Source organism: Tasmannia lanceolata, unplaced genomic scaffold, assembly GCF_043159265.1.
Source record: "Tasmannia lanceolata isolate RefF3 unplaced genomic scaffold, GAP_Taslan_0.1 ptg000018l, whole genome shotgun sequence".
NCBI lineage: Eukaryota > Viridiplantae > Streptophyta > Magnoliopsida > Canellales > Winteraceae > Tasmannia > Tasmannia lanceolata.
The window spans coordinates 56955721-56964747 of NW_027518695.1; the positions used below are offsets into that span (position 1 = coordinate 56955721).

At 38.8% G+C, this 9027-nt stretch overlaps 1 long non-coding RNA gene across 1 annotated transcript; it reads left to right on the forward strand.

The window, feature by feature from the left end:
* Window positions 1-326: 326 nt before the first annotated feature.
* LOC143851855 (uncharacterized) lies at window positions 327-1669 on the forward strand. Its single transcript, XR_013236532.1, has 4 exons — window positions 327-512; window positions 601-752; window positions 877-1282; window positions 1382-1669. It is a non-coding gene; the product is annotated as an uncharacterized LOC143851855 (long non-coding RNA).
* Window positions 1670-9027: the final 7358 nt, after the last annotated feature.

The following is a 9027-nucleotide window of genomic DNA, read 5'->3' on the forward strand; positions in this document are numbered from 1 at the left end:
ATTCGGATTCACTTGTCAAGATCAGACATGGATTCGAGGTTCGGATTCGGCAAATCCCAAAAAGTCGGACTCGAGATCTGACACGGATTTGAGGTTCGGACTCTTAGGTGTTGTGTATGACTTGAAAAGCCAGTTGTGCTAAACAGCATCCATCCAAGTGAAACTGTTGCTTGACTTCTCCACCAATCTCTATTCAAGGGAGATAGGTCATTGGGGCCCACCTCTTGGTTATTGCTGTTGGAGATGTTGTGATGAACTACTTTGGGTGATTAATAAAATAGAAACTGTGTTTCCAAAGCTTGGAAAGTTGTCCTTGTGTTCTGTTCGTTGGAGTAATTGACAGGTATTTTCCAAGGAAATTGAATGGTACTCTTTTTTTCCAATAATAACATTCCTCCCATCATTTTGTAATTCTCCCATTGAGCTTAAGGGTGCAACTTGGGTTGAGTCGAGTTGAGGTTTTGCTAAAAAAATGAATTGGAATCAAGTGAATGGGTGAAAGAGGTGAAGAGGTATGTCAACTTCGAAGGACTTGTGTTGCTCTCTCAAGTTAATGAACTTTTTTGCTGCTGATTATTGTGTCTCACACTTCTTTTACAGTCATTGGAGACGCCAAGTCCAAGAAGGTCAACGTCTTGAAGCAGAATGGAATGCTAAATTCTCAGAACATGAGAAGAAGTATAAAGAGGAAGCGGCAGAGTTGAAGTCACTCATTTGGTGAATTGCCTGCTGGATGGGAGAAGGTTCTGCCGGTGAAGAGTTGGGATTGATTGTTCTTTAACACGCATTTTCAGGCCTCTAATAATTGAAATTTCTATTATGAACTTATGTAAATACATTGTTTTCTCATCAGCCATTGGCTTTACTTGTTTGCAGACGTACACTCCTAGAGAGAGTCCTGCTGATGCTACTAGAAATCTGTCTCATCCTGTGAGAGTGCCCAACAGAGAAATGCATCCCCGTGGGAAAGTCTCTTTATTCAAGCTTTATGGGAGGGATGAATGATATTGGTGAAGGTGCAGTTGGCGTTAGAGGGTTCTTTAAGAGCCTTAAACCAACCCAATAGGGCCGAACGCTCAACTTTGATTTCTCTGTGACAACTTTCCATGAAAGTATTGGCATAATCCTCAATCTGCAGAAATGCTGTGACTTCCTGTGAGACTTTCTCAGAGGAAAACCAGAGATTTGGTTGGAGAAGAAAAGAAAGAACTGGAAAGGGCCTGGAAGAATATTAGATTTTTCGTTTGCCACGGAGATACTGAGCAGAGATACAAAGTTGAAGGTCAGGACGGTTTACGATCTGTTCTATTTGTTTGATTAGATATTTAATTTGCTTTAGCTCATTGATCAATTGTTTATCCAAGCAAGTTTTTTGCTGCAGGTGACTTGCCCCCAAGGAGGAAGAGAAGAAGGAAAACCTGCGGAGACTCAGATGATGGTATTGGTTTCAGTTTGTTTGATTAGATTTCATTTGATTTTTAGGGCTGCTTGTTTGATGAATTTGAGTTCAAAATTTTAATCACTTGATAATCGAATTTCTTTGTTGATTGGGTGGATTTATGATCCCCAAAGAATGATTGTCTGCTTTCTGTTTATTGCATGTAAGAAGTGCGCTTGTTAAAATAGTCATCCTTTTAAATGCATTGTAAAATAACCAAATTATTACGTATTGCCATTTAACATTACAGTTAGTGTATCATGATCACTTATGAAATGATGATGAAGTCACTTTTGCCTAATAAAAGCATTTAACAGTTTACTGTGCTTTTCAGCAAACTATACAAAAGCAATTAGTTTTTCATCAGCTTTCGCATGGCTCACTGATAATTTCTGCGTACCAGAAGTTGTGGCATCTTCAACATCAGAAGTCATGACAGTGCTGAAGTCATTGCCAACAACTGACTGCCCAGGATGTAACCATTCATAGGTTACAAAGAAACACTAATATATGTATGGAAAAATATACAGGGTACCTGCTCATCTTGGGGCTGTGCAGGATCCGCCGTTAGATCCCTACATTGAACCCACTCTTAGCTGGCTCGACCCATTACGATCCTTAGAGGATCAGGGTCCCGAATTTTTATATTGCACTGACGAATCCGATTGTGTATATAAGATACATGGAGGATGTACACCGTATGTATGGTATATGCACATTAGTGCGTATACTGTGTATATTTATTAATCAATCTATGTGATTAATTAATAATTAATTAATATGAGGAAAGTTGGAAATTCAAATTAATGGAAAATTTTATGGAAAACACACACACACACAGAGAGAGAGAGAGAGAGAGAGAGAGAGAGAGAGAGTTTCTAATTTATAAATTTTGATTTTTGGAAACAAGTTAGAAAAGATACAAAACATTTTTTCTAAAACTAATTGTGTTCTAATAATAAAAAAGGGAAAGTGGTGTTTTTGGAAAGGCTTGGGCATCAAAAGTCCATGGACGTCCAACCTCACTCCCCAGTTTCATATATATTGCAAAGATGGGGAGGAAAGAATTCTAGATGTGTTTGTGCATTTTTGCGGATCCATCACTCCAACTTTTTAGGCGTTCGAGTTTGAGAAACTTCAAAGCCGAGAGCGCAGGGGAGGGGGCGGGTGGGGTGGGTGGGGGGGGTAGATCAAGCAGAGACCATGGTTTTAAATTTCGACCAAAATCCGAAATTTCGGTGGAGACCTACACCGAAATCGACCAAAACCAAAACAGTCATTTATTTCGGCCAAAATTTCGGTTTTTCCAAAATTTGACCCAAAAAAACTGTTTTTTTATTTAATATTAATTTAATATTTTACCGAAATTTCGGCTGAAATTTAATATTGAATAAAATATTGGTTTTGGGTTCCAAAGTCGATAAAAGGGTTCTAAGGTCGTTAAACATAAATCTAACACACTTGGGCTTAGCTTGAATCTTATTAAAAGCATTAAACACCGTTGAGACATTATTTGCATACCATTGAGGGATTATGCTAGGTTTTAACTTGTATTCTTTTAAGAGAACTTATAGTGAGCTCAATTGTATACCTAACATCTAAGAAGCTATTTTGGTTTCTTCCTCATTGTAAATTGAGAGAGGGGAGGGCGCACCGTATCAACCCTCGGTTAGGATAAAGCTAGAGTTGGTCGAGAGGCATGGGATCAACCTCGAAAAGAAAGCTTGGAGATAAAGCTTGGTGTAACAGTTTGGTCTTCACCTGTAAGATCGGGTTGGTTGAAACATGAGAGGGGATATCTCATAAGAGTGGATGTAGGCCGGGTTTGGTTGAACCATTATAAAATTTTTGGTGCAATCCCTCTAACTCTTTATCTTTATCTTGCCTTGTGGTTTGGTTTTAGTTCTGTTCTTACTTTAATTTGATAAATTATTTATAAGTAGTAAAATAAATTTTTAAAACCCAATTCACCCCTCTCTTGGGTTGCCTTACTTGGGGCCAACTTTCTTACAAGACTAAAGATTCTTCTCAATCCTCTCGGTTTGTTCAATCGAGGAAACCTCTATTCCAACTTTTGGGCCCGTTGATCTTGAGAAGATTAGGAGCCAAGCTGCCGAGGTGTGGATCCAACAGAGATTGTTAGTCGAACAATCACTTTAGTATAGATTCTTAATCTCCTATATTTTCTTTTGACAACCATTGTGAATATGATAACTATGATCTTGGGAAAAGGATTAAGGGATTAAAAGTTTTGAAATAGTTCCTTTTCTAGGCCTTCTGCTGTGGGTCCAAATCCCTTTATCTGCCCAACTAATACGAATAATTTCAACCTGGCACAGAAAGTTACTTACACTAAAGAAACAGAGTTTATTGTTTGTTTCAAAGCCTTTGTGTTATGCCTTGTGATGGAGGAACTTAGTCTCAACACATCAAGCTGTTAAAATATCATTAAGTTGATGAGAATTTATTGTGATAGTTCCACCGCGGTTTTTCATTACAAAAACAAGAAATTAAGGGTCAATGTAGTTTGACTTGTTGTGAGGAACATTGTTCAAAATCTTAAATTTTTGTGGAACACATAAGCATTGCACTTGTGTTGGCAGATGACTAAAGGCTTGCCATCGGAGCTCGGTAAAGAGCGTGTTGCATGCATTAGGTTGGTGGACAAGCATACTGGTGTTGGATAGTGGGAGTTTATATAAAGGTTCATACAATTGTGTTGTGATCACAATATGTTTTGATTGATTCTAATATTTTCAGCTATGTGTTGCTCTGTTATTAGTTTTGTGCACATAAATGGATGTTATAAAACAAGCAAAGTGCCTACAAAAGATATAAAGTGGATCATAAGGTTGGCTGTAATCATGTTGGTGGGGATACTAGCTCTGTGACCATGAGGAGGTTATTGAATAGAATTAATCCAATGATTACATTATCCGTTGCTTTTATCTTCACTGAATGGAATAGTAAGAAAAAACGTTGCACATAAAGTATGCCGATCAAAAAGAATAAGAATGTGAAAGCCCACGCCGGCCAAGTGGTAGAATGTTAGAATGTTTCCATTTTTATTTTTTTTAATTTTTTTTTTCTGATGGGCAAGCTGGGGTTAGGTGGACCCCTACCAGATATATTAATAAGAGAAAAAGATACAACAATTAAAATAGAAACCAGCCCTTACACACAGGGGGCAGACACAGAACATAAAAGCAAGACTTGAGCAAAGAGACCCCCAACTACTAAGGGGAAACAACAAAGACAAAAGAGCAAAAATGCCCCACAGGCAAAGAACAAAAAGGTCAACAAATCAGCTTCAGAGATACAACCATCAGAAGGAGGTTGTCTTGAAATTCCCACGGTTAAGCTCTTTGAGATACCTAGGGGATCGGATGCCTGGCATGGATTGGGGAAAGGAAAGATATTTCCTTTTTTCTTAGAAACTTGTTGCCAAGATCCTCCCTCAGAGGTGGAGGAGGAGGAGGCTATGCGCTTGTCGGGTTCTTCTCTAGGACAATTTGTGAATCTCTCATATCCATCCAAAACGTCAGCTGGGGCTATGGAAGAGAAGCTATTGGTATGAGCAAATTCCACAGTATGGGGAGGGTTGCTGGTCCTTTTAGGGGGCTTTGACCCCAACATGGGTCGAGGCTCAGGGATAATAGGGCTGCTGATTTCGTCCACTTTGGATTTCGAAACTGGCCTCCATTCTTTACTAGATTGGGGCGGGATTGAAACTGTGCATTCATCAGAACAATGGCTAAAATCGCAGCATGTAGAACAAGCTTTTGGCTTCCAGTCATAGATTATTGGCTGGATAATCTCTCTCATAGAGGTTTTGAGTGTGATCGAATCAGGGAGGGTTTGCTTTGCATTAATTTGAATGCATAATCTGGCACAATTGAGCCGAGATTCTTCAGCTGTTTGAGTATCCATGTACAGAGGTTTACCTATCAAACTGGCTATTCTACTCAGGCAATGGTTGGACCAAAACTTAAGATGAAGACCCGGGAGCCTTACCAAAATGGGGATTTCAGGAAGTTGCTTCTTTTGCAGCGAGGCATTCGGATCCCACCTTTGAAGAATCATGGGCCTACCACCATAATGATGCCCAGCTTCTTCAAGGATTCGAGAACAATCAGCTGCAGAAGAGAATCTAAAAACGATGAAACCATGCTCAAGGTAATACATTTTAAGAGAACCGGAGATCTTCCATCTACGTAAGAGAGTCTCCCATAAGGAGATGAAGAAGGGCCTTTTTCCGATGAAGTATCCAACCAAGGCAGCTTGCCCACTTGGATTCTGATTCCATAGTTTCTTCATCTTTGAAGAGAAGCTTAAAGTTCCATTCTTAGGAGGCCTGGTGATGCAGGTGCATCTCGCACTATCACAAGATCAATAGTCAAGATCAACTTTGATTTGTTAGGCCTTTTTTAAGAATTTTAATTTTCTAAGAGTTAGTCATATGCGACTTCTTTTTAGAGCAGGACTTGATCTTTGAGAAATTGTAGGAGAAGATTGAGTTGGACGAATTTTAGTTTAGAGTTAGAGAAGTTTTACGACGTTGGATATTGTTTAAGAGTTTTAGAATTTTAGAAAGTTTTTTTCCTTGTTTGAGTAAGATTAGGAAGCTTTTACAAAGTCTATAAATACATTACTCTGTGTAAATGTTTGGAAAGCTTTTATGAATAATATTTTGGTTGCCTTTCGAATTGTTGCCTCGTTTTGCCCCATCAAAGACAAGCCACCTGCTGCATGTATTGTTGCCATTCTGCAAGCCACCTGCTGCTTGTCGCTCAAGTTTTGAAATCAATCTTAGGTACTTTCTAACAGCCCCTAAGTTGATCCCTCCATCAGCCCATCTACAACCCAGAAATCCTTATCTTTTTTCTTATTTCCCTTCAATTACCACTACTAATTCTCATCTGTTACACCATGATAATTGATTAATTGCTACTCCTTCCCAACAAGAAACCCATAATTGTAATAAATTCAGCTCCCTAGAACCAGCCCTTGCTTTCACCAATTTAACCGGTACCTAGCTTGATTACGACCCACCAGAAGCCTGGCCTTACTCCCATCTTATTACCCAACCAAAACCCATCTGTTAGCCTATTGTTTCCTTCAACTAATTAGCCATATCCATATTCCTAACTCTTAAGATCTTGATTTTCTTTAACTACATCCCTTAGTTTCTCCAACAGACCACCCCTCCTGATATTGTTTTAATAAACTCAAGTTTCCGTATACGTCCCCTGCATTATGTGGTATCAAAGCATCAATCCGTTGGGTCGCCCTGTATTATTTGGTATCAAAGCTTAGGAAAACAAGAATTCCATCTTCTTGTAATCTTGGCTGGAAAAAAATAAAAAACCTAAGCAGCCACCATGCCTTCACCACAATCTCAATTAAACATAATATTTGAGATGTTAAACACCATCAGTCACAAGCAAGAAGAGATGTATCAGAGGCAGGAAGAGATGTATCAGAGGAAGGAAGAGATGTACAAGAAACGAGAAAATATGATTCAACAGCTTCAAGGAGTAATCCAATGTTTGAATGAACATCTTGATGAAAAGGAAAGATCAACATTTAGTTCGTCAACGAAGGATATTGAAGATTTCCTTGAAGAAGATAAAATTCAAGAAGAAGATCCACCGAAAATAGATGAATCTTTTCAAGATGCCGATGATAATGAATCAATTAAAAACAATCTCACACCTAAAAAACATCATGTCTGCCTCTATGAATATTTAAGCCCTTGATCCCAATTGAAGTGAAAGCTACTTTCTGCCTTCGCTGCCAAAATTCGAAGACCACATCGAGGGCCTACTTTCCGATCGAATCAAATCCTGCCACCAGTCAAAGCATGCCAGAATAATTGCCCGATGGAAATATTTGATTCGTTGGAAAGGCCTCCAATTCGAAGTAGGAGAGAGAATCACGTACGGTTTTATCTACCTTGATCTGACCTCGTGGTCGAGTTCTTTTCAAGAAAGGGGGTCTGATGCAGGTGCATCTCGCACTATCACAAGATCAACGGTCAAGATCAACTTTGATTTATTAGGCCTTTTTTATTTGAATTTTAATTTTCTAAGAGTTAGTTGTATGAGACTTCTTTTTAGAGTAGGATTTGATCTTTGAGAAATTGTAGGAGAAGATTGAGTTGGACGAATTTTAGTTTAGAGTTAGAGAAATTTTAGGACGTTGGATATCGTTTAAGAGTTTTAGAATTTTAGAAAGTTTTTTTTCCTTGTTTGAGTAAGATTAGGAAGCTTTTACAAAGTCTATAAATACACTACTCTGTGTAAACGTTAGAAAATCTTTTATGAATAATATTTTGGTCGCCTTTCGAATTGTTGCCTCGTTTTGCCCCATCAAAGACAAGCCACCTGGTGCTTGTATTGTTGCCATTCCGCAAGCCACCTGCTGCTTCTCTCTCAAGTTTGGAAATCAATCTTAGGTACGTTCTAACAGCCCCTAAATTGATCCCTCGATCAGCCCATCTACAACCCAGAAATCCTTATCTTTTTTTATATTTCCCTTCAATTACCCTTACTAATTCTCATCTGTTACACCATGATAATTGATTAATTGTTACTCCTTCCCAACAAGAAACCCATAATTGTCATAAATTCAGCTCCCTAGAACCAGCCCTTGCCTTCACCAATTTAACCGTCTACCTAGCTTGATTATGACCCACCAGAAGCCTGCCTTACTCCCATCTTACTACCCAACCAAAACCCATCTGTTAGCCTATTGTTTCCTTCAACCAATTAGACATGTCCATATTCCTAACTCTCAAGATCTTGATTTTCTTTAACTACATCTCTTAGTTTCTCCAACAGACCACCCTTCTTGATATTGTTTTAATAAACTCAAGTTTCCGTATACGTCCCTTGCATTATGTGGTATCAAAGCATCAATCCGTTGGGTCGCCCTGCATTATTTAGTATCAAAGCTTAGGAAAACATGAATTCCATCTTCTTGTAATCTTGGGTTGAAAAATTAAAAAAAAACAAAGCCGCCACCATGCCTTCACCACAATCTCAATTAAACATAATATTTGAGATGTTAAACACCATCAGTCAGAAGCAGGAAGAGATGTATCAGAGGCAGGAAGGGATGTACGAGAGACGAGAAAATACGATTCAACAACTTCAGGGATTGATCAAACGTTTGAATGAACATCTTGATGAAAAGGAAAGAACAACGTTCAGTTCGTCAACAAAGGATATTGAAGATTCTCTTGAAGGAGATAAAATTCAAGAAGAAGATCCACCGAAAATAGATGAACCTTTTTAAGATGCCGATGATAATGAATCGATTAAAAACGATCTCACACCAGAAAAACATCATGTCTGCCTCGATGAATACGAAGCCCTTGATCCCGATCGAAGTGAAAGCAACTTTCTGCCTTCGCCGCCAAAATTCGAAGACTACATCGAGGGCCTGCTTTCCGATCGAATCAAATCCTGCCGCCAGTCAAAGCATGCCAGAATAATTGCCCGATGGAAATATTTGATTCGTTGGAAAGGCCTCCAATCGAAGTCGGAGAGAGAATCACGTACTGTTTTATCTACCTTGATCTGAAC